Below are 27,106 nucleotides of genomic sequence, written 5' to 3'. Positions count from 1 at the left end.
TTCCCACATTTCTATTATGGTACAAAGAAACAACAACAAAAAGTTGCATAGTACCAATGTTAAGTAGAAGGATGTGTTTCTGTCTCAGAGATGACATGGGTCTGAAGTCCAGGTCATATGTTTGTTTGAAATAGCTGACTTACACAATGGGTTTATGATTTTTATGAAGCATGTACAAGAGTGGTCGACCAGACCAGATGGGCGGGATATAAATAAATAAATAAATAAATAAATAAATAAATAAATAAATAAATAAATAAATAAATAAATAAATAAATAAATAAGAATTCGATGCTATACTTCAAGTGTAAATAAAGAGACTCCCTTCATTCAGGTTTAGATACAAGTTTGTTTTTATGGAAGACAAAAGAGCCATAGATATGAAGATGGATTGAAGATGAACAATTAGGTAAAAGAACAGAGTAAAATGTAAGGTAAAGGTAAAGGTTCCCCTTGACAATTTTTGTCCGGTCGTGTTCGACTCTAGGGGGCGGTGCTCATCCCCATTTCCAAGCCATAGAGCCAGCTTTTGTCCGAAGACAATCTTCCGTGGTCACATGGCCAGTGCGACTTAGACACGGAACGCTGTTACCTTCCCACCAAAGTCCCTATTTATCTACAGTACTTGCATTTGCATGCTTTCGAACTGCTAGGTTGGCGGGAGCTGGGACAACCGACGAGAGCTCACTCCATCGCATGGATTCGATCTTACAACTTCTTGGTCTTCTGACCCTGCAGCACAGGCTTCTGCGGTTTAGCCCACAGCGCCACCACATCCCATAGAGTAAAATGTAGCTACACAAAAACCAGGAATGGCCAAACATATTTTGCTTTCTGAAACAAACAAACAAACAAAAAACAAGATGGCACCTACTCCCCATGTCATATACAGAACATAACTGGACTGGCTGATGAAACTTATTTAAACACTGAATATGAGATACACTTCTCCACAACACCTGAGAAAACAGTCTAGTTGAGAGGGCCTAGGCCAGGTTATGTGGCATACATAACTCCATCTTAAAACAGCCAGGGCATTCAAGAAGGACATCTGAGAGGTTCTCATTACTGCCCCACAGCATCTGCTGGCTGAAGTGGTTGCCTTCCTCTACCCAATGATAGAGCTGGCCTTGAAAATAATGAAGTTGAAAATGCAGCTGTTGAGGTGTGGCCCTTGTATTTTGTAGGCACATTGTATTAATTTGTAAAGTGCTAATTGAATCCTGAGTGTAAAGTTCAGATGGAGGTTGGGGTGGAAATAATTCCACCTACCAGTGGAGAAGGGGTCTATCACACCAGCCTGCCTTAGCTTATGAAAGAAAAAGCCAATTCCCTAACAGGCAGAAACTGTCATTCATATCTGTAAGATGACAGACTTTCCTGATGGATTACAAAACTGAAACAAACAGCTTACGAGTTGACTCCTTCATAAGCAGTCTTACAGAGGAAAGAACAGAAAGTTTTTATTTGGCCTTTTGAATACAGTGGTGCCCCGCTAGACATTTACCCTGCTAAACGATGAAATTGCTTGACGATGACTTTTTGTGATCACAATTGCGATCGCAAAACGATAGTTCCTATGGGGGAAATCCGCTTTACGTTGATTAAGTCCTTGCTTCGTAAACCGTTTGTTCGCTAAATGACGATTTTTCCAGCTCCGTAAAATGACTTTCCTTTGTAAAATGGCTGGCTTCCCTTCACAAAATGGCTGTTTTCCGGACAGAAGCTTCGCAAAACAGCAATTTAAAACAGCTGATTGGCTGTTCTCTATGGGCAATCTTTGCTGGACAATGAGGTATTTCCGCATTGGAATGCATTAACTGGTTTTCAATGCATTCCAATGGGTTTTTTTCACATGACGACGATTTCGCTGTATATTGATTTTAATGGAACAGATTATCGTCGTCATGCAGGGCACCACTGTACTTCAGTCTGAGGCTTTTTTCACTGTACAGCTTTCACATCTGAACATAGGATATTGGAAATACCATTGTATCAAAGACCTTGGCCTTGGTCTCCAGTAAGGCACTCCTTCCACTTGAAGATCTTTTCTAGTTCCTTCATAGCTGCCTTCCAAGCCTCACTCTTCTTCTCATTTCTTGGCAGCAGTCTCTGTTGGGACTGATGATTGAGCAAAGGTATACAAAATCTTTGGCACTTTTGATTTCTTCATTATCCACATTAAAGTTATGCAATTCTTCTGTAGTCATGAATTTTGTGTTCTTAATGTTCAATTACAGTTCTGCTTCCGAACATTCTTCTTCCATCTTCACCAGGAGCTGTTTCACATCATTGCTGCTTTCTGCCTATTATATGGTATTATTTGCATATCTTAATTTATTACTGTTTCCTCAACCAGTTTTTCACTCCACCATCATCTGAGTCTCATCCAGCTTCCTATATGGTATGCATACAGAGGTAACAGACTAGGAGTTAAAATACATCTTTGTCTTATACCCTTGCCTATAGGAAACCATTCCATTTCTCTATATTCTGTCCTAACAATGGCTTCTTGTCCAGAATACAAACATCAAGACAACCAGATGTTGAAGCACATCTATTTCTTCTAGAACAGTCCATAGCTTCTCACGCTGCACACTGTCAAAGGCTTTGCTGTAGTCTATAAAGCATAAGCTGATTGTCTTCTCAAATTCTTTGGTACAGTCTAGTAGTCAATGTATATTTGCTAAATGCCTCCTCCTTTTCAGAATCCAAGCAGAACACTGGGCAATTTTTGCTCTGTATATGGTCAAAATCTTTGCTGCAAATCCTTGAGGAACTTTTTCTTTGTAGGGGAAAGTAACGCAATGGTTCTGCAGTTACTAATTCATTGGTGTCTCCTTTCTTGTGGAGTGGAATATATTCCAAACATTTCCAGTCTGTGGGCCATTGTTTTATTTTCAGTATCTGTTGGAATACTCTTGTTATGATTTTGACAGATTCACTTTATGTAGTTTGAAACTGTTCTGTTGGTATCCCTCTTATTCCTGATTATTTGTTTCTCCAAAGCACATTTGGAGCAGCTTTCACTTCAATTTCTAAAACTGCTGGAACTTCATCCCACGATTCTTCTTCAAATGACTCTTTTCTTCCTTGCATCTCTTCTGTATAGTTTATTATATTGTTTCCACCTTCTCTCTCTATATATATATTTTCCTAGTCATATAGTATGTTTCCCTGATGGTCTTTCAGCATCCCTAATCTTGGCTTAAATTTCCCTTTGATTTTCTCAATTTTATGCAAAAGATCTCTCCTCTCCCTTCATTATTCTCTTCTATTTATTTGCACTGATTATTGTAACAGTTCTCTATGAAATAGTTGCTGAAAAGTCGCCTAGAGTGGTCATAGCGACCAGATAGGTGGGATATAAACAGAATAAATAAATAAATGAAAAGTTGCATTCAAAATTCCAAACCTATTTTTGTCACCTTTGCTTCTCATCTGTTCTTAACAATTAAAAGTGTATATTCATGGATATCTAGGTTTTCCTTTTATTTTTACTGCAGGAATTATCTTGCACTCTGCTCTAATAATATCTCTAGTGATTACCAAGCAGAATTCCCAGTCATGCTCATTCAGTCCTCTGTTCAGCCATTTTGATGGTTCAGTTCAATGAGAAACATCTGATTCATTTTTTCTGTGCATCCCCCAACAGAGTGGATAGCTCTGCCAGCATATTATTCAGCAAGCAAATTCCACATCAGAGGCATGTCAAGGATGGAAGACCATACCCTGGTTTTCTAACAACTACTACTACACTGTGGTGTGAAAATTTGAATCCATTGCATCCTATGATGATTTTGAGCATTTGCTTTCACAAGCCAACTAACCCTATTTCTTACATACCTGTCCCCTAAAACTTTCACTGACTATTGGAAGAAATCTTTGTATCAGAACAGGAAATGGTCCTTGGGGAAGGGGTTTATTCACACAAATCAAATGCCCAGGAAGACATCAGTAATTTTTCCTCTCAATACTACATATAACTTTCCTTCACAGTTCTGCCTTTTCAGTTTTTAAAAACTGTTATTTTACAAGCATGTCTTGAGAATGTTAGAGAGAAAAGTTATGTACTTTTTCTTTAAAAAAACAAACATAAACACATACTATAAGCAAGCCATTTTGATTATTTCTCTAACTGTCGTCTCAGTGTAATCATTTATTAATACATGCTAAGCAGTCATTACAGATTTTCATGGGAAAAAGATAAAATATTATGTATGAAATGAATCATTAGCATGGACCATTAAGTCCTCTATTTTCATTTAATTGAATTTGTCAGTAGTACCCTCTTTAACTGAAAGCCAATCATAACCACACAATTAAATAATAATTAAAGAAATACATACCCAAAGAGTTGCTCAGTAGCTAGCTAAGGTACCATTTAACAAAAGCATCATAGTTTGAAGGAACTGGCCCACCCAAACTGGTGTCATGCAGAAAATTCTACATCCTGAAGTTCATGTATATATATTTGCTTTATGCAATGATTTTTGGCTGCCATTGCAGGTCCTCATAAGCTGCTCTGTAAATATAAAAAAGGATCCCTTGTAGGCAACCATTTTTTATTTGAAAAAATATTATTTATATATTTATATATATTTTTCCCCCCAAAGATATACTATATCCTAGGAGGTAAGCACAGATACTGATTAAACATATATAACAGCAAACCATGTCATTTGAATATATTTATGCATGCGCTGTGCATATGCATTTTTTCGGATTCACAAACCAATGCTAAAGATTTCACAGAAACATTTCTATCTGGGGCTGGATAAAAAGCCAGAATGTTCTTAAAACCAGAGGGCTTGTAATGCTTGCTTCAGATACAAACTAAGCATTACAACCCCATAATGGTTCTCTAGCTTCCCACCTAGCAGTACAATTGCCACTCATTTCTGATATTCTAAGCCCCCTTTTTTCTAATTGCCTGCATACAGGTGTTGCCCCGTCTACAAGCAGAAATTATACTAAACGTGACATACAATAAGATATACAATACTGCAGTTTATGGAACATGCTTTTGAGAGCCAGGATGGCATTGCAGTTAGAGTGCAGGACTGGGGGCTTGAAAGATCTGGGTTCAAGTTCTCTCCAGCCTGTGAAGCTGACTGGGAGACCACATAATATCTCACCCAGCCAGACATTTCATTTTACAGTGCAGCTGTGAAGATAAGATGTGAGAGAAGAGAGCCGTGTGTACTTGGGGTCACTGTAGGAAAAGAGAGTATCGATGTAGGTAGCAATGAATGAATGAATGAATGAATGAATGAATGAATGAATGAATGAATGAATGAATGAATAAGTCCTAGACTGAGGTGCCCATGTATTGCCTGTGAAGACATAACTTGTGTTCATAAGGAATATCATTAATATCAATGAACTGAATGCAGGTACTGGTAATAGACTTGGGAAATGAAGCAGAGTCTGCTAATGCTGAATTTTTTTAAAAAAATCAGTTTTATTTAATATGAGGAGATAGAAATTTATTTGTTTGTTTGTTTGTTTGTTTGTTTGTTTGTTTGTTTGTTTGTTTGTTTGTTTGTTTATTTATTTATTTATTTATTTATTTATTTATTTATTTATTTATTTATATCCCGCCCATCTAGTATATTCTACCACTCTGGGCGGCTCTTAATTCTAGCAAGTACAGTAAGGTATTTCAGTTCTCTTCACTCTATATTTACATTCCACAAGGGGTAACTCAGGGTAGGAAATTTGTGGCTCCCCCAATGTCGTTGAACTGCACCTCCCATCATATCTCACCAATGGCTGGACTGATGGAAGCTTATAGGAATCTCTCTCTCCATCAGTAATAATAATGGCTGGACTTCAGTACCCTGTGGTAATGATTGACTGATGTTCCTTCAGTTCCTTTTGGTTACCATGCATTTCTGGTAACCTTATGCTGTAGGGATCTTTGCCATTCGTGGCAAGCCAAAAAGGACAGGGATGTGTTTTGTGAATAGTTTTGCTCTCCCTTCTTGAGAAAATGCAGAATTAGGTTTATTTTCAAATTTTATCTATTTAAGTACACAAGACCAGGAAAAAGCTACAGTTGTCACTTACTTCTGTGCCCTTTACAGAAGGTTCAAAACTAACTACAGCTGTTTTCTAGTTCCCTCTTTAACCATATTCAGCTGGGCTTCCTCACAGAACCAGAAACATTTTTGATACTGATCAGAGTCTAAAGAAATCCAAATTAAAAGTCAGTATAGGTATCAATATGGACGTTTTTTCTTCTGTATCAGATTATGAGCTTAGCAAATGCCTTTAGTTCCTCCCTAAGATGTAACAGCATATAGGCAGTCTTTGGGATGCATGTGACTTAGACAGGCCTAAATGCAGCCCCCCCCCCCAAAACACCCTAGTCCCTCTCATTTCAAGAGAAAATTAGGTACACATCTGTCAGACATACTTGGATTTGGATTCCTACATCCTTCAAAAGGCAATCACACAAGTATTTACAACTTGGCAAAAAGGCACAATGTCAGCAGGCATGATACTAACTCATGCTGGAAATATTAAGGGATGATGGGAATGGTCTATTCCAAGGTGTGTGTGTGGGGGGGTGGAACTGGGAGAAGTGTGACAATGACAGTGAGCTGATAATAGAACAAGCACATCATTTTGTATATCAGAATGATTAAAGCAGGCTACAAGGAGACGACTCTCACTGTGAAAGCTTGATCTGAATATGTCCTGTCTTCTACCATAATTCTTTTGTTTCATTATGGGAAACTGGAGCACTGAGAAGACATGGAATCCCTTCTTACGACTCTTGAGTTGCAGGCGCACATAAAATCCTATTTTCTCCCTGTTCTAGATATTATCCATTTCATTGGTGGATCCGTTTCTGACATTAGAAAATAATAAGTGACTGTGTTATTATCCACTCCACACGTTCCAAAATGTTGAATGTCTTTTCTCGACTCTAATTTCCTCAGGTGAGGAATTTCTCTACCATTTTTTCAGAGCCAGTGTTTGTTTCTCCAGTCTATGAAATGGGTACATCCTTCCTACCCTGGATGCAATAATCCACAATAGGTGTCATTTGAATTTACAGAGTTCTAGTTACTGAAATGGTCTTGAGCAGCAAACTTGCTCCCTCACTGGTGGATGAAATTCTTCATAAATCTCTGCTGGTTGTTTTAAAATACCTGAGTCTGGAAGCACCTGTCGTTTGGTTCCAGAAAGTTATGGCAATGTATTTAACTGAGGCAAAGAGCAATCTGTTGAAAAGACATTTCCACCATGTTTTTGAAGATGTAAGATTAGATGACATCAAAATAATTGTCTCTGAAACATCCTGAGTGTGTGTTTTCTCAAAATATTATCCAATACTGCTCCATCATACTTGATGATATCATGAAGAAGTAGAGACATTTAGCAGTATCAGGTTATATATTGCCTCTAAAAATGGTATAAATCACACATATATCGCCACTACTGGAGGATTCTTTAAGTGTTGAGTAATCATGGATGAGAGCGTCCTGAGTACTATTAACTTTGAAGTTTAAACAACACTTTATTACTAATACAAGCAGGTGACCAGTTCTGTCATCCTGAACATGCTCGTAGTAGCTGTCCTCAAAAGGCTTATTCTGCTGTTACTCACCAGACTGCAGGCAACATACAAGAAGGGAAAAGTTTAAACCTGTCCCTCCAATATTGCTTTTCTCATATGGAGGATGGGAGGGGTTTTAGCTTTCTTGCTCATGCGGAAGGCCTCCAGGCAACCAGGATTTTATCTTTTTCCATAGGGAGGAAATAATGGCAGAGAGAGGGGCCCTGGATCACATATTGCTTCATCATGGTGAGCAATATCAGCTCAGGCCTCTTAGCCATGCTGTAATTGTTGTAGGACATTCTTCCAGTCACATGTGTCCTTTCTACTCACAATAAGCAGATAACAAGAGAGGTCTACCTTTGCATAGTGAGCTGATATATATAACTGGTGGGTTAAAGCAGAGAATATTACTCCACATTGCCCAGAATGCTGCCATGGTGGTTTAAGTAGTAGACCATCGTTGTAACTATATAGCACAGATACACTGTTAAGCCCTATTAAGTCATTCAGTTCATGTGTCCGTACACATTCAGATGAAGTGATTAGCTCCACCTATTTTGCTGTCCTTTAATCATGGAAACAAAATAGTCTGAAAAGAGGGAGGCTGCTGTATCCAGAGAATGCTTCTGCATAAGCCAGAAACCTCGAGGGACCTGCCTCACCTAGAGAGGTTACCTGAGAACAGCAGCCTCTTCAGAGTGTTTTGTTTCCATGGTTAACGGGAAAGTGAAAGCTACCATGCTTCCCTCATGTAGTGTGGGCTCCATATGTGAAATGACTGACTGACTAGCGTTTCAGCAAACCTGTTCATATTGCCATAGTCCTGGGTCAGCATTCCACACTGTGGTGCCCTCCAATGTTTTAGACTACAATTCCCATTAGCCCCATTTTCATGGCCAGTAGTCAAGGATGGTGGGAGTTGCAGTCTAACATTTTTAGACAGAAGGACATTGGGAAGGGCTGTTCAGATAGCTGCATCAGAAGCATCCATCAATGTGGCTTTTAAATTTATGCTTCATAAACTCCTTCCTGCACAACCAGCAGGGGGAGGCAAGATGTAAGGAAATGTACTCCAAAACTCACTGCAGCCATGTTTTTTTTTAATGCAAGGTAAACTATCCAAAGTATGAAATAACATACATTTGTGTTTTAAGTTAATATTTTGACTCTTTGTATAGTATCAGTGAAGAGGCCCCAGCGTATAGACGCAATACAGCTGTGGCTTTAAACCTCACATTACCTGTGGCACTTTTTCCCAGCTGTGAACATATTTCAGTTGACATTCATTTTGAAGTACGTTAAAGGATTATAAAGGCATACCATTGCATTTAAACTAGGCCAGAGCATTACTAAGGAAATTCTTTGTTTCAAAAATCTCCCTAAATAATATATTCACTGACAGAATTTAGTGTCTGGTGATACAAAGGAATGAAGAGACCTCAGAGAAAATCCTGAAGTCCAAATTAATTTTAGTTCCCTCCTGGTTTATTTGTTTTTGTTTTCACCAGTAACATGTATTTTTTTCCCTTGTACTGGATATTTGGCCCACAATCCCGTAATGGTTAAGCTATATCATTCATTTCAGTGGAGCTTGTGCTACAAAACTACCTAGTGAATTTTTGAACAATGCTCAGGAACTGTTAAAAGACAAAAGGATAAATGTCAGTGACTGACGAGAAGTACCTTTTAACCTTAGGTTTATTAGCAGTTCAAAGTCCACTTCTTTAATATATTATGTGACTACATTATTTTTAATGCAGTTTCTGGTTTGGATCAAGATGACCTGGGTTCATATCTTCCTCAGCCGTGAACTTTAACTCATGTAGCCAAGCTAGTCATTGTTAAGCAGGGAAAAGAAATTTGGCATGGAGAAATTTTCTTGCTAAAAGTTTTTTGGCAAGTAATAATTCTGACATTCTCCCAAGACTTGGCCTCAGAAATCAGCACACCCTACAAGATTTGTACTGCATCTTGGGGGGGGGGCAAGGAAATAAAATGGGTCAAAACTATGCACACTTTTTAATGAAATGCATGCTTCTTAATGTGAATGTCTAAGAAGGTGTACAGTTGAAGAACATTCTTAGTTTTGTCCATGGGAGAAACCATCATTATCATCATCATCAAAGAACTGCAGAACTGGAAGGGACCCTATGGATCATTGAGTCCAGCCCCTGTCAAGGAGGAAATTGAACTCCCAACTTCTGGCTATGCATGCAGCCAGATGCATCCCAAGGTGTACACTAGGAAAAATATGTATGAGAAAGAAAGGCATAAACGTTTTCATGCTGGAATGGGGGGGAGGGTTTGGGGAGACAACAGTCTTATTGTCTGACATGAGTGAAGAAGGGTCAGGAATGCAGATGGAGATGGAAGACGCTGCCTCAGACTTAGTTCAGGCCATTGATCCATTTAGTCCATCACTGTCAACATATTTTTCCACTTTTTTTTCTCCTGGTGTGGGTGTTTGCATTCATGTGTACATGTGTGCATGCAGCATTGTTAAGAGTTCCTGACAGCATTCTTTCTTGACCCTCCCTGAAGATCCTTGTTAGGCCCTGCCGGTCTCCCAGCCAGGTACTTACTAAGCCCAGCCCTGTTTAGCTTCTGACATCCAAGAGAGAGCAGAGTATTCAAGGTAGTGAGGAATCTGAAGAAATGCAATGAAATTGAAATTCAGACTGACAGTCTTTATGCATCTGCAACCATTCTCTCAGCCTAATCTTTCTCAGGCGAAAGGAGGGAGACTCTCCTATAGACTATCATTAGCTTCTTCAGGAAACAGCAGGATAGAAAATAAAAACCCATATAGTTCTGGCTGTTGATTGTATCATCATCATCATATTAGTACTGCAGAGCTAGAAAGGACTCTATGGATCATCAAGTCCTGCTCTGTCATGGAGGAATGGTGGGGAATCGAACTCCCAATGTCTCGCTCTGCAGTCAGACGCCTAAACCAGTGAGCTATCCCTGCACCTTTATTGTGTACTTCTGTTATTTGAAATGTTGCCCTGATGACTTCCATGTTCCACTAACTGTGGCTTTACACAGCTGAATTTCTTAGAAAACAGATACTATTGGATTGCAGTTCCATCCTCCCTGAACAACGTAGCAATTGTGAGGGAGGGCATGAGTTGCAAGCCATCCAACAACACTTGGAAAGCTCCAGTGTTATCATCCAGGGAAGTCAGTACAAATACAAACTCTGGTATGTGACTGCCACTACTCAGTCATTAGGTGTCTTTCCCTTTAAGCATGTACATATCCAAGTACACGGCTGAGTGGGGAAATGCAACATAACATGAATGAATCCTAAAAGGGTGACATTTGCTATTTCCTGGCAATGGCAATATGTGACTGAAAGAATGGACAAATGAACAAAATACCCAAGAGTTATTGGAGGCATACACAGTAATGATTGGTAACATGCCTACTACCTACAAACATAATGCTGTGACAGTAGGGAGCATTGTAAACAAGAACAAGTTGTCTCTCACAACCACATTTCACATTGTGTACTATTTTTAATTATTGTTATTTACTGAAAAAAATATTTTTCATCCTCTGTCATGGTTTAGGCATCTGGTTGAGGAACCAGAGGTTGGAGGCTCAATTCCCCACTGGGCCTCCTGTGAATAGAGCCAGCCTGTGTGTCCTGGGGCAAGCTGCACAGTCTCAGGATGTCTTCAGAATGGAATGGTAAACCACTTCTGAGCATCCTCTTCCTAGAAAACCCTGGAAAAGGTTGCCATACATTGGAATTGACCTGATGGAACGCAGTTATTATTATTATTCACAAACACAGTTCTTTCAAGGTTGCTCACACATTAAAATCCCAATGCAAAATCCAAAACTCAGTACAATTAATAAATTCCAGCAATAATAATAAACATCCAGGCTGGAAACACTAATATAATTGCTGCAGAAACCCCAAAAGCCTGAAGTGCAACACAAGAAAAAGCCAAACAAAACAAATGGGAGAGATGCGCAGACCACAAGATGCAGTTCTGACTCCTATTAGGGCTTGAAAAAAACAGCTCTACTCAGCTCAAAGCAACACCAGTGTGATTCAAGTAATGAACCTCAGTCAAGATTCAGAAATGTGAAGGTTTGTGCCTCCCCCTGATTGTTACTGGAAATCAAAGAACTGACTTTGTCAGATTTGGATGAAATTTGCTGTTGTGATAGCCCATCTTCAAGTGCAGCGAGAGCTGTGATCCCTTTAAAACACAAGAGAAAAGGGAGAGTTAACTACCTAATAGTAAGGAAAAGACACAACTTTAGAAATCTCAGAGGCAACAACAAAGAGTTGCAGCAATTTGCTCACTTCCAGGGGCGAACACCCGGGAACAAAACTTGATATGGAGAATGGAAAGAAATAAGGGGAAAAGATGTGGTGTGGGGGGAAAGCCTAGATGATAACACAGAGATTGTGTGCATAAATTCTTGAAAATCCTCATGAAGACCTAGATGAAGTATTGAGAATTATAGAAGATTATGGACAAGTGGCAGGTCTCAAAATCAATTACCAAAAAACAAAAGTTATGATTAAAAACATAAAGAAAGAAGAAGCTGGAAATCTGGTGAAGGAAAATAATTTTGAAGAAGTACGAAAAATCAAATATTTAGGAGTCATCATCACCAAAAAACCCAGAAATTTAATGAAAGAGAATTATCTTAGAATACAGAAGGAAATTCAGAAAAACCTGGAAGAATGGAGTAAGCTACAATTTTCATTGATGGGAAGAATTGCAACGATAAAAATGATGATTTTGCCTAAACTTTTACTCCTCTTTCAAAATCTACCTATATTACTAAATTTCAAATACTTCAAAGAATTGGACAAAATTTGTATGGAAGACTAAGAAACCAAGAATAAAACTTAAGCTATTACAGGATCTGAAAGAAAGGGGGGGGGTGCAGGACTACTGAACTGGCTATTATATAATAAGGCGTGTGCTATGACATGGATAAAAGAATGGATAACTCTTGTAAACCAAAGATTATTAAAACTAGAGGGGCATGACTTGAGTATGGGCTGGCATGCATACGTGTGGTATGGGAAATATAAGGAACAATCACACTTTACAGAACATATTATAAGAAAAGCATTGGGTCTAGTGTGGCATAAATTTCAAGCACAAACATACAAGAACCTTCCAATATGGGTAGCTCCTATAGAAGCTTTTACGTTGAAAGTATTAAATCAGAAAGGAATGTTACTAACTTATAAAGAATTACTCGACAGAGAACAAAATATAAAAAACAAGCAAGAATTAGAGGAACTATGGGTGGCAACAGATTGGTGGTCATTGAATTAACTAGAATCAAGATATAAAAAAGATAAAAACATGGGCTTTTACGAGGGTGAAGTCCAGGTGGATAAATTATGGATTCATACTGATGAGAAAATAATAAAAAAATGTATACATACTTTTTGGAATATGAACTGGAGGATGAGAGGGTAAAGGAGATGATGATAAAATGGGCAAATAATTTCGGTTATAATATTGATATTGATCACTGGACAATGATGTGGAAAGATTGTTATAAAATGATTAAGCCAGTAAACTTAAGAGAAAATATCCTCAAAATGTTTTACAGATAGCACCATACCCCTGCAAAACTGGCAAAAATGTCAGAGGGTAGCAGCAATATTTGTTGGAAATGTAAAAAAAAAAAGTAGGAATGTATTATCATATGTGGTGGACATGTGAAAAAGCCAGGGGTTATTGGTTACAGCTGTGGGAAATAATAAAAGGGATCATGCAAAAGAAAGTAAATTTCAAACCTGAGATAGCACTACTAAATATTATGCCAGAAATTACTGACAAGAAAATCAAATATTGTTTGATGTACATATTTATAGCGGCTAGGTTACTCTGGGCCCAAAAATTGAAAAGTGAAGACATACCTACAATGGAGGAGTTCCTGAAGAAGCTGTTGGACATTATAGAACTAGATACACTCTCAGAAGCACTACGAGAACAACCAACATACTATGTAAAACAAAGTTGGAACCTAATATATGTTTGGGCCCAGGGACAGACCAAAGGATAGGGCAAATTGATTGATTTTTTTCCCTTCAATGCTCTCTGGAAACTTGGGAAATCTGGGACTCAATGAGGTCTGAATCTCTGTCCTCAAGGGGGAGGGGAGATTTTTTCTCTCTCTTTTTTCTCATTTTTTCCTCTTTCTTCTACTTTATCTTATATTGCACATTTGTTTGTAGCTGATAGATTTATATGTTCAAATTAAATAAAAATGATATTTTAAAAAAGAGATTGTGTGAAAGAAAACACTGTGAGAAAGTTTATACATGTATTTTCTTAGAAGAAAAAGTATTGGATATGGGGAACTAACAAGAAAATAATAGATTTCAGAAGAGTAGAGGCAGTTCAAGGAAGCTACATCCTCCATGGAACAAAGAAATCATTTTTAAGGAGAAAAGAGGGGTAAAGTATTTTAAATAAAAATAAATAAGAAATAATGATACTTTTGTGGTAAGACTGGTAAAATGTGAGTTAAATCATACTACACTGTAGATTTGTAGGTGGTTGACAGGCTGCACTCCAAGAGGGCTCTCCCATAGCTTCTCATCAGTATAGAGGGGCATGGCAATTAGAGTATTGTAGGGTTCTGTCCTAGGTCTCTCAACTGGACCTTAACCAGTTAGAGCACTGGACTAATGCAAACAAAATGAATTCCAACTGGAAAGAAGTGTAAAGTACTCAATTTGGATGCACAATTACAGAATGGATAAAAGCTGGCTGGGGAAAAAAAAAGAAAATGCTATACTAGGGTATCTTTATTTATTTATTTATTAAATTTGTATCACACCCATTTAGACAGCATCTACTCTGGGTGGCTCACAATAAAACAGACTTCCATGGTGAGCGCCAGGTCCAGATGAACCCCCAGGCCGCGAACCTCACTCTTTGTAGTGAGAGTCACCCCCCCCCCCCAAAAAAGAGAGTCTTGTCCGGGTTCAGCCTCAGCCCATTTTCCTGCATCCATTGCAGTACAGCCTCCAGACAATGCTGAAGGGACAGAACGGCATCCACTGTGGTTGGAAAAAAGGAGATGTAGAGTGTCCACTTCCAGAAGGGAAGTAATACAGTGGTGCCTCACTTAACGACGATAATCCGTTCCAGGAAAATCGCTGTTAAGCGAAAACGTCATAAAGCAAAATTTAAAAACCCATTGAAACACAATGAAAACCGTTCAATGTGTTCTAGTGGACTAAAAACTCACCGTCCAGCGAAGATCCTCCATACAGCGTCCATTTTCGGTGTCTCACAGAGTACTGTGTCTAGTTCTGAACACCACAGTTTAATAAGGCTATTGAGAAGCAGAAGAGGGTAACTAGAATGGTTAGGGTTTTGAAAACTAAGCCCTGTAAGAAAAGTTTACAGAACTTGGCATATTTAGTCTGGAGAAAAGAAGGCTAAGAGGTGATGGCATATCCATCTTCAAATATTTGAAAGGAATCTCTTATGGAAGATGGATTTTACCTTTCTTTTCTTTTCTTTTTCTTTTGTAATGGATTTAAGTTGCAGGAAAGAAGCTTTTGACTAAACATTAGGAAGAATTAACAGTGAGAGCCATTCAATAATGGAATTGGCTGTCCTGCACAGGACATATTTAAGCAGAATTTGGGTGGATATCTACCAGGGGTGCTTTAGCTGCAGATTTCTGGCTAGTCTCAATAGCCCTATGAGTCTAAGTAAGGAACAATCTAATATTTAACTAAAACACAATCATTCTCTGAAAGCACGGTGATTAAAGAAGTCCTGATAAAACATATCTTAAATTATAAAGTTTCTCTGCCAGCCTATCAACTGCACTCTTTCACATAAACAGAGACTTTCAGAGATATATTATTTCTTGCCAACCCCACCTCTCTCCCGCCAAAAAAAACCAGTAAAAACTCTTGCCCAAAAACCAAAGCACTAAGGAGGGCATATGTAGGGCCCATAACTGGATCTGAAGGGGTTGGAGGGCATGCCATTTTGAATTGGGAAGGACTGGGATCTGTTATGAGCTGAAGCCAATTCAGGTTCAGCTCTCGGCTTTGTGAGATTCCAGTGCACATTCCTACAATAAGTGGGCCTTCAGAGAATCCCTGGAGAGGGAGTCTTGAAATCCCTAAGTGGCAACGCATTGAAGAAATGTTAACATGTCTGCTAGGCTGTATCACTTTGGAAACAGGACAGAACTACAAATATAATAGAAAGGTGATGACTCACTGATGAGGAAAGATGGTTGAACAAGGGACCAAACAAGCAATACAAAGAGGCAATATTGGAGGAGGGAGGGAGGACTCTACAGCTGGTATAGAGTCAGGGTTGGGGAGAGGCAGAAGCCAAAGGAAAGGAAAGTGGAAAACAGAGATATGGATCTGAGCTGAGCCTCCTTCTCTTTATCCTTAAAAAAAAACACTGTCAGAATGATCTAACAATAGGAAGTGTCATTGTGTGAGGCCTTCTGAAGCCCAAACAAACAAGTGTGTGTGTGTGTGGGGGGGGTATCAGTCCCGTAAAAGGTGACAGATTCATGCAATCTGTAGAGAAACCAATGCTATTCTAATTTTTAAAAATTCAAATTAAATTGGAATAGTTGTTGTGAGTTTTTCGGGCTCTTTGGCTGTGTTCTGAAGGTTGTTCTTCCTAACGTTTCACCAGTCTCTGTGGCCGGCATCTTCAGAGGACAGCACTCCTCTGTCCCCTGAAGATGCCGGCCACAGAGACTGGCAAAACGTTAGGAAGAACAACCTTCAGAACATGGCCAAAGAGCCCGAAAAACCCACAACAATCATTAGATCCCGGCCGTGAAAGCCTTCGCAAATACATTAAATTGGAATAGTTTCCCATTTTTATTTGTTGAGAAACAATAAAATATTTTATAGTAAATTCATATTTAGTATTATTAAATACTGTTTCCCTTATTTTTCATGAGGATCAGTGATGTGCAGGAATTTCATATGGTCTGTTTTAATAACAGCACCCCAATATTCAAACATTTATTCACATGATCTACAGAAGGGAACTTGAGGATTTTTTTGTATATCTGACAAATGAGTGTACAATTTTCACTTGAAGCCTCCAGTGTTGAAAAGTGTTCACAACCTCCCAAGGTAATTAGTTCCATTGCCATACTGCTCTAACAGTTAGGAAGTTTTTCCTGATACTCATCCGAACTCTGGGTTCCTGTAACTTGAGTCCATTATCACATGCTGTGCACTTTGGGATGATTGTCCCTCCTATTTATTACAACCTTTCAAGCAGGGATAGGAGGTCGAGTCACCAGACTCACTCTCAAGCTGGACTTAAGTCACATCGATGACTCAACTCAGACTTGACTCAATGACGTGGACTTGACTCACAACTTGGAGTCCACCCACCCCTCCCTTTTTTTCTGGGGAAATAAGCTTATTTTTGATAGACTTGGACTGGGGGCTTGGGAATTGGACCCAAAGATTTGCTAACATCCCTGCTTTCAAGTATTTGAAGAGTGCTCTCATCTCTCTGCTCAGTCTTCTTTTTTTACGACTAAACATGTCCAGTTCTTTCAGTCTTTCTTCATTGGTCTTGATTTCCATCCCTTAATATCCTTGTTGCCAAGGAACCAAATTGTTCCATTTTGTCTGCATCCTTCTTAAAGTGCAGTGTCCAAACTAGCGCCAAAATGAGAATTAGTACTTCACCAGATTTGGAGACTATACTTCTGTTAAGGCATCTAAAATAGTATTTGCCTTTTTTGCAGCCACAATACACTGTTAGCTCATACAACAATTCCAAGATCCTTCCTGCATGTAGTATTCCTGGACCAAGTATATTATAACTGTGCATCTTGTTTCTTTTTCCTAAGTGTAGAATTTTGCACTTGCCTCTGTTAAATTTCATTCTGTTGTTTTCAGCCCAGTGCTCTGGCCTATCAAGATCTTTTTGAATTTTGTTTCTGTCTTCCAGAGCTTTAGGTCTGCCATCCACTTTGTGCCATCTGAAGATCTGATAAGCATTTCCTGCAGTCCCCTCATCCAGATCATTAATAAAAATGTTGAAGAGCACTGGGCCCAGGACTAAGCCTTGGGGTATCCCACTTCTTGCCTCCTTCCAGTTTAAGAAGGAGCCATTGATAAGCACTCTCTATGATTATGTAACCATCTGTGTATTCACCTGATAGTTGTTCTGTCCAGCCCATGCCTAATTTATATTTTGAACAAGCCTCATTCAATCACTTGTTTTTATCTGGAGGGATGCTGAACACTGCCCTTCTCAAATAAAATGAACAGCTGAAAGAATGCTCTGCCTACTCCGTAAAAATGTGGATTTTTCTGTTGATATTTAATTGCTGCAATGGTGATCTCCATGAATGGCAAAGGAGGCAGCCATTTTATGTTTCTGCAGGTTCAGACAACAGAATATTCTGTGAGGAACAAAACAAAATGGCGGCCAGTCCAATCCTCTAGCATCCAAAAGTATTTTGTTTCTTCCTTGAAATACAGCTGAACAAAACAGCCAGTTTTCATATCCAGAAAATGACTTTTAAATGTTTTTATAGATTTAGTCCATCTTATTTTAATAGATTAAAATAAACATCTTTGATAACATGTGTGAATTCATGCATTAATGAAACAGAATTATTAGTGAGAGCAGAAGTGCGCAGATTTACCTATTCCAATTCCAGAGCTATGATATTTGTCCAGGCTCCTTTTCAGTAGTTTGAGATTGTACCGCTCATAAACCGTTCAAAAATCCCTGTCAGTGTTTCCAGTTTATAGTGTTTCCAGTTTATGTTTTGAAGAACAAGCCCTCAGGAATAACCCCACTGATGACATAGAATCTGACCACATGATTTTGATTGCCTTATTTAATTCACCAAAACTCGCAGCAGTCTTCTTTTTATTGTGTATTCCAGAAAAGTCTTACTACATGATCCTAAATCATGCTATTTACTAAATTTATGCACATAAATATAACATAAAGTAATCAAATGCCATTACATATTCCCTTTGTTCTTTTATGTTGATACACTCTATACAAAAATATTTAATACAGTTCTGAAAAGTACGATGCCAGTGATAAAACCAGTTTACAGCTTCATAGATAATTTATGAAAGTTTTTAACAGTGATCTTTAATGTCATAACAATATGACAATGTGAACATTCATGTTTGCATAGGTGTCCACATACAATATGAATGCTGAATATTAATATGAAATGAGAATTTGATTTTTTTTTCCAAAGACAACACAGAGTGCAGAAAAAGTTGGCTCTTGCAACATAACTTATGCATATTATGCTGTGAAATGCAACAGCATCTTCCTTAATGTGGATTCTTTAACGTTTTAAACCACAAATCATGATATGCTTTGAATGCACACGGGGTCACACTTCATTTCATTGCTTTAAAGTTCACATACTTTAATCAGAGAGAAAGAGAGAGGTAGTTTATTATGGACATCATTGGAAGATACAGTTATTTGCATCCCAAGGACTCAAATGGGATGGATGAATAAGGGGCCACATTTTATCATGCGAAAGAATGACGCTACATATTACACTGAACATGAACAGTACACCTTGTTACAATTATCTACTATCTGTTTTTCACAAAAAGCAGCCATGCGTTTGTGCAGGGGTGACTGATCTGAATCAAGGCCAAGGTGCCAAAAGAAAGGGCTAAATCTTTTTTGGTGCCCCGCCAAAAAGTCTCTCTCTCTCTCTCTCTCTCTCTCTCTCTCTCTCTCTCTCTCAAACACAGAAACTCAAACACATTCACACTGCTACCTCCTCACCCCCACCCCCACTTGACTGCTATTCATAGAAAGTCTCATCTTCATGGGGTAAATAGAAGGACTGGAAAGCAAATTTTGTTCGGAAATGGCATAGGGAGGAAAGTGTTAAACTGATACTCCCAGGCCATATCCCTGATTTGGACTAACATCACATGTTGTACATGGCTGGAAGAAAAATCATGGAAAGAAAATCATGCTTAAGTACCTTAAAGTATGTGCTTAATGAATCATGTTTTGGCACCTTCTTCTGTTTCATTTTAAAAAAAATGTTTTGATCCATATTCAGAGGCAGAGATCTCTCTCTTATGCATACCTGTTTGCACACAACTTCTTTCTCCTCATCCACTAAGCAATTAGAAAAAAAAATCCCAGTACCCATATATCACAGAGATAAGGAGGTTCTGGCTCACAAATTGAAATTCACCTCTCCTAGTTCTGCAGAATGGGTTTCTGGGAGCTGAATTCCAAAACATTTGAAGGGCCACTCTTGTGCTAGAGAACTGTCCTGAACCAGATCAGAGATCATTCCAAGTGCCCCAACGTCATCGTTTAGTCATTTAGTCGTGTCCGACTCTTTGTGACCCCATGAACCAGAGCATGCCAGGCCCTCCTATCCTGTGATTTATAGTTTAGTGCCCCAACACTAAACTGCAAATCACAGGATTCCTATAAGCTGGAACCTTGAAAATCAAAGTGATAATAAAGGTTATAACTGTAGCATAGATAGATTTTTTGTCAACATATGGAGTTGTCATTGAGCTGATTTTTTAAAAAAGACTTGCATACCCCTATAAATGTCATAGTTACTTTGAGTCAGGTGACACATCCCTGTTGCACATCATTGGCATGGTTTTGACTACATTTGCTTGAGCATGGGGGAAAAACATGAATCAGTATTAGAAGCAGTTATGTCTCCATGGGTATTGAATTCTGTAACCCTGGTTCCACCTAAATGGGGTGACAGTAGGAATTAATGTGCCCTCAACAGGAAAACCTTCTGAAGTTTATATACACTTTGACAAATTGCTAGTATATTTTTTGTGTGTGAGATATGCAGTGAATTACAATTGGAAAACCCCTATTAAAAAAAACACAACAAAACCCTGACTCACCTAAAATTTAGAATGAGGTGGGCAGCCTAAATGAAGCAGTTAGCCTGGAGTCAAATAGAAATTGATTGATCTACAATGACTTTGAGGAGAAAAGAGCTCAACATTATAGGTGAACTTATCATCCATTGGATGTTTTGTTCCAGCTGCTTCAAAAGGCTGGTGAAAGTACAATGGATTAATTGCCTGTTATGTCTACTATGGTTTATTATTCCAGCCATTGAGACGTCAGCGGAAACACACACATTCATACCAACAGCTCTGAAAAAGATATTATACAATGATCTCCTCAGTTACCTTGTGCTACCGTTTCTACTCCATAGCATCCAATGCTTTTGTGTATTTCCATAATCCTATACGTTGGAATTGGTGCAAAAAATAAGGGAACAAATAAATATACATTAAAAATATGCAGCATGTGAGAACAGCAAGTTCGCTGATTATGTTCGCCTCGGACACACCTGGAAAAATGTATTGCTATCATGTTTTTACAGCTTAGCATTTTGGCATACCACATTGACCTCCACATGGGCAACAATATGGACCAAACAGCTTCAGAATGAACTGGATGCAAATCTGAGATAAAAGATAACACATGGTGGTTCCAACATGCAGTCAGTGTCAGCTCTATGTTTAGGAAGATCCTCAGCAGGAAGGGTGGAATAGTGATCATTTGCCCTCCAACCACAAAACAGCAGCTGCAGATACACAATGATTATGCATAGCTTGATTCTCTGTTGATGACCCATTTAATGCTGTGAAGGTATAGACAGAGCAGGTGCATTAGACCAGTGGTTTTTAACCTTTGTTACTCGGATGCTTTTGAACTGCAACTCCCAGAAACCCCAGTCAGGACAGCTGGTGGTGAAGGCTTCTGGGAGTTGCAGTCCAAAACTCCTGAGTAACCCAAGGTTAAGAACTAGTGCATTAGACAACACTGGAGGTGAGGTGAGGTGGGACAAGAATGAGGACCCTGGGATAAACATTCTTCCATAAGTACCATGCTTTGCTACTTTAAAAATCTATCTCACATTGGCTTGAATTCTGCTGCTTAGCATATTAAGTCACAACTGGGGTAAGCCCATTTGAATCAATGGAGCACAGAAAGGATTTAATCCCCACTGATTCAATGGGCCGATTTTAGTGTGACATAAAATACTAAGCAACTGGATTTCAGCCATTGGTTTTCAACCATCCTCACAGTTAGACTTGTGCACCAGAGCTTCTGAAATGTTGCAGAATTCTTGTTTATGGGCACCTCAGTAACATTTGTCATTTTCACACAACTTGCCAAAAACTGTGGGCGGGATATGAAAATGAACTGCTCGCCCACCACACTCATCCTTCTGAAACTTCATAGATTTGTCATTTAAGGTCATCTTCGTGTTGTCTGCTTGAACTGTGGGCCACAAAGAACCTGGAGATATAGAATTTTGATACCCTCATAATATAAAGGCTGTTCTTGCACAAATATATGAAATTTGTATAACATGTGGAGCCTTGACTCCCTCTGAAGAGGCAGTTAACACTTCTTTCCATTCTCTCAAGATTTTTTTTAAGTCCCTGTATTTTTAAAAATTATTCTAAAGATGTATCCCATTCTACCTGTATTGTCAATAGTTTGGGAAGCCCAAACTCTTCCGAGGACATATGATAATCTTCAGATTTCATGGAGTCCTGACAGGAAGAAAAGAACATCATGATCATCATTTATTTTTCAGTTGTAATCAGTGAGTCTTGAAGCTTTTCTGTTTCCATAAACTGGATTTGGAACCAAGGTAAATCAGAAAGTCTTTGAATGAGAATGAAAACACATGTCCTAAGAAATCTGATTCAGGTAGCACAATTCCTGCAAGTGTTATATTCTTGATTCAGCATATAGTGACATCCTGGACAATAGTATTATATCTATATTCACATTTATCATCTGGTAAGGTTATGTGTAAATATGAGATCTAAGCAAGAGTTGTCAACATTTTTCTTTGTTTTAAAATGGCTTTGCTTCCTGTTTTTCATCAGAGATGTAAAGATTTATCAGATACCTGAAAAGGTTTAGCGGATGACTCCTTTACTGATTGGGAGACAACTGGTGGCTAGCAACAACGGCAGCAGTTATCGTGATGATGATCATGAACATTACTTTTATTATCATATTCCCAAGCCATTTTATCTCCTAAGGTAAAGCAGCCCTTCAGCTACCCTCCAGAAATATTCCAAATGAGTCAAAAATAAAACTGCCTTTGTCATCAAGGAGAGGAGCTGGGAACGAAGAAGTAAGGCACAGACACCATCACCCTTCTCAAGATTCCTGGGTTCAATACTGCAGTTGCCTCCTTTGAAAAATGGATCTGTTATGAGCTGGAAAAGACCCATGCCAAAAATAATACAGGCAAGAGGATTTATAGCAAAAGCTTAAGGAAGGGGCCTTGGAGTCTACTTTTCCTTAATACCGCATGTGTACTTGATTCACCTTATTTATTTATTTATTTTGCAGCTGCAGTTTGAAGAGCAGTAGTTCGGGAGGTACTCAGCCCTTAATCTTTCTATTCTAGTTGGCTGACAGAGAATTTGAGAGAACAACCACTGGTCATGCACAGGCTACGATTAGGAGTAATGTTTTTGTCTTTTCAATACATCTTATCTTGTTCAACAGACTACCACATGCAGGGTTTTCAACTAAAAGGTGATGCTTGTATTCACCTTAGATGATGAAGAATGAAAAGAAAAGACCTGAGTACCCCACAGAGATTAAAGTCCTTATGACTTGCCTGTGTTAAGTTCTATTCAGCGCTTCAGTACAGTAGTGGTACAGAATTCTGGAGATCTTAAACTATGGATCATATCCTCCTAATGGTTCATTTTTATTGCCTTTCCTCCTGTATTCATGCTTTTAATTGTCCAGTTTAAAAAGTGTAGTTCAGACTGAAAAGGCCACTTTACGGCTTATCTGAATGTCAAAATTCTTTCCACGGGGAGCTGTCCTTTCAACTAAATGCAGCACTATTTGGTCATACACTCGGTATTTATTTAACATGCAGAGAAAAGTGTCCTCTATCTGAGTGAGCTGGAGAATATTAAAAAATGTCCAGATAATTAGAAGTTCAGATGAATGATGCTGCCGTAGGGGTACATGAAGGACGCAGAAAATTGGGAGATAAGTTTCCTCCAGTGTCAATCACTCATAACTATTAGTTTGTAACAGTGAAGGGTTCCCCCCCCCCAATGAAATGATAGAGTTACATCAGGCCATAAAGCCCCTGGGATAGAATGACCAAGTTATTTTCCTCTAACCCAGCAGGGTTCTTCTTATATTGTTACCAAAAGTAGGAAAAAGAGCAATAAACAATGCAGTGCAGGGAACTGAAAAAAAATACTTTGCACCTTGGACTACTTTGAAAAGCGTAGGGATAAGACAGATGGGTAATACTGATCTCAGCAATGAAAGAGCATCTCTTAGAGACTCTCCCTCTACAAAATCTAAACCAGAGAGGGAAAAGGTTCAAAAGTAAAATATTATGCAAACGCCTAGTGACAAATTGAAAACACCCAATTGAAAAGACCTGTGCACTGATTCAAGATCCTTTTGCTCCTGCAAGGCAGCAAGAAGAAACAACAACATCAGAAAAAAAAGGCAAAAGCATAACAATCTCCTGTATTTTCTGTCACCATAAAACAAAACCTACAAAGCTTTCATTTTGCACAATACACCAGGCTTTCTGTAAAAAAAAAAAAAAAAAAGCAAGGTTTCTGCAAAGTTTTTGAAAAACAATCCCCAAATGTGAAATTATTGTACAGAGGTAGGATTTCTCTGACTGTGTCTGTACAGGTGCATCTTAGTATCTGATCTTCACCAAGACACTGTTACAACACAGAGGAAGGAAAGCTGGATACCCTCATGAAAACAATGTTTTTTCTCCCTTTCCTGAGACTTTATTTATATATACAGTATATCACAGAAGTGAGTACAGCCCCTCACATTTCATAAATATTTTAGTGTATCTTTTCATGTGACAACACTGAAGAAATGACGCTTGGCTACAATGTAGAGCAGTGAGTATACAGCTTGTATAACAGTGTAAATGTGCTGTCCCCTCAAAATAACACAACACACAGCCATTAATGTCTAAACTGCTGGCAACAAAAGTGAGTACATCCCTAAGTGTACTGAGGTACAGAACAGAATATTTTTAGAGCTCTTTCTTGGACATGTTCACAAAAAAAGGTGTTTTTTTCCCCTGTACTGTGAAAATCCTTCTAGTCTCTTTCTCACCCAAAATCTTTAGTTCTCATTCATTCTATGGAATAAAATCGGATTTGCATCCCTACTTTAGAGGGGCGTAGAAAGGCACATCCTCATAAGCTTCCTTCATGCCCCTGCCTGACTGGTGAGGCTTGGAAGAGTTTTTATGAATGCTTCATAGTGTCTCCCATTTTTGCTGTTAATGTATTAACTTTGTTTCCTGCTGAACATATATAAGACATGGTAGCTCTTTTGTGGACATAATGTCAGATTATCTTCCACCTGATATATACATTGTGATTGGAGCATAGGATTACTCTATTGGTCTTTTTTATCTATGCTATCGGAAATATACTTTTTCATAAAATAAAGGACTAATCAGGTAAATTTAATACCAGGATAAATCTTTCTTTCACACTACAGAATGTTCATATTTCTGTACTGGCCCTGGAAATCTAAAGTAAAGCTTCTTATTTTTTAAATCTCTCTCTCTCTCTCTCTCTCTCTCTCTCTCTCTCTCTCTGTGTGTGTGTGTGTGTGTGCATAGACATGGCATTCCTACTGTTGACTTTATGGAAGGAGTTCCTGGCATGAATCCAGTTCACCACATGAAAATCTAAGCTGCCTGTGTAAGTGCAGAACTTCGCATTGGCTCTTAAGATTTTCTTTGGCGCTTTGCCAAAGATGTTATGTATTTAGCTGGGAAAATTGCCTAGGAGTTAATTGAGAGGAAAACACTAATATACATCCTCCCCCAACAGAAAGTGTGGGGGGCAGAGATACTATGGATATGCATATGTTGTTGATCCTTGATAAGAGCAGAGACGTGCAGTCAAGAATTGCTACTCAGCTGGTGCCAAATGTGGATAAGTCTGAATGCTATAGCTTAAAACTTGACACGATGGAACTTCTTACATTTTCTCCACCCCTAACTTTTCTGTAGTCACAAGTGAGCCATTCACTATTCTGCTTCCTGTATTTCATGGAGAAGCCCTTAGGATGTGTATGAAGATGCCAATGACAGGATAAGCCAAGTCTTTTCTCTTCAGGTTGCCGATACCAGTAACATGGGTTATATGCTTATTATCAGTCTCCAGAGTGAATAGAAATTTAAATTTTGGGAGACAGGTTGCTGGATTTCACAGGACATGGTGTCAAAACTTTAGGAGTCAGGGATTGGCAAATAGGGATGCATCAAATATTGCTGAATCTTTTTGTCTTTGATTTAAAAAGGGGGGGGGCGGTTTCTCAACACACTGTTGAAAAAAAAATAGGCATCTACTGTAAGCTTTTTCATTCTTACACAGTAGCAAAACAAACCAACCAGCATTTTGTTTCCTGCAAGAACATGTGGGATTTGTGTGCGTGTTTCCTTTTCCTTTTTTTTTTTTTGCACAACAGCCTTACATTTTCTGTTTAAGACCTTGTATTTTTCACATGCTTTCTCTCCAGAATACAAACACATACACACACTTCAGTGACTTTTTTCACTAAAAAGTGCCAAAAATACAAAAATGCACAAAAACTGTCATCATCTTGTGTACTGGCAGAGAAAATGTTTGAATTTGTTTTGGTTCAAAAGCTTTCCCTGTAAAAGTAACAAGTGAAGGTTTGCACCCCTAGTAGCAACCAGTTTCACCAGTCCCAGAAGGGATCGCCTGTGAATGTGGTCTTCATAGGAAAGGGGTGTGTTTTTTTTGGGGGGAGGGAGTGAATAAAACCTGGCCTTTCATCTGGGGATGAATGTGCCTGAACAGAGACTTTCATCTGAGGGAAAACTAACTTCCACAGGTACCCATACTAAAAAGCATCACTCCATATTTGTACTGGTAGAAATTAGAAATCATGTGGAGGTTTAGCCTAAAACAACACATTTATTTGTCCTCTAACTGAGCAGTGATGCCACAGATTGCCTTCTCTTCATTCAGCACATCTCTTCTTGGACCCCTTTGTTAAAGCTTTCTGCACTAGATACAAATGGATGTGATGTCACAGCTTGGATGACTGAGGTAAACCAGCTGGTATAAATAGAGTCATTTTTCCAAGTTGCTGCATACTCTTCCTAAGGCTCTAGGTGAGTTTACCCAGACCAGGTTCCTTCCAGTTGATTTGGACAACAATTTCCATTTTCTCTACCCAATTAACATAGTATGGAGGGGGGCAAGATTAGAGGAAGTGAAGGCTGGCAACTTCTCTCTCTGCATTTCAACAAGTGCTTTTTCATCCTTCCAGGTGTACAGTTGCTCAGCTCTGTGTATGACTCTGCACTATCAGGAAAAGGAAGGACTTTGAGGTGATGTCACAAGGCCCAGGAAGAGAAACGGGTGAGTCTTGCAGGTCTAACACATAGACTTCCCTATAGTGCTTGCACTGTCCGGGTGGTTTA

At 38.8% G+C, this 27,106-nt stretch overlaps 1 long non-coding RNA gene across 2 annotated transcripts in view; it reads left to right on the top strand.

Annotated features, from left to right (window-relative positions):
- LOC140705766 (uncharacterized) overlaps positions 1-27,106 on the top strand; it is a 92,878-nt gene that overhangs the window by 63,058 nt on the left and 2,714 nt on the right. The window contains exon 2 of one of the 2 annotated variants that reach the window (XR_013544117.1): positions 26,953-27,044. This is a non-coding gene — a long non-coding RNA (uncharacterized LOC140705766). Of the gene's footprint in view, positions 1-21,452; positions 27,045-27,106 lie in introns of those variants that run through there. The other variant, XR_012085263.2, reaches the window with a different exon arrangement.

This window comes from Pogona vitticeps, chromosome 3 (genome assembly GCF_051106095.1).
Source record: "Pogona vitticeps strain Pit_001003342236 chromosome 3, PviZW2.1, whole genome shotgun sequence".
NCBI classification, from domain to species: Eukaryota; Metazoa; Chordata; class Lepidosauria; order Squamata; family Agamidae; genus Pogona; species Pogona vitticeps.
This window is presented reverse-complemented; position numbering and strand designations above follow the sequence as displayed.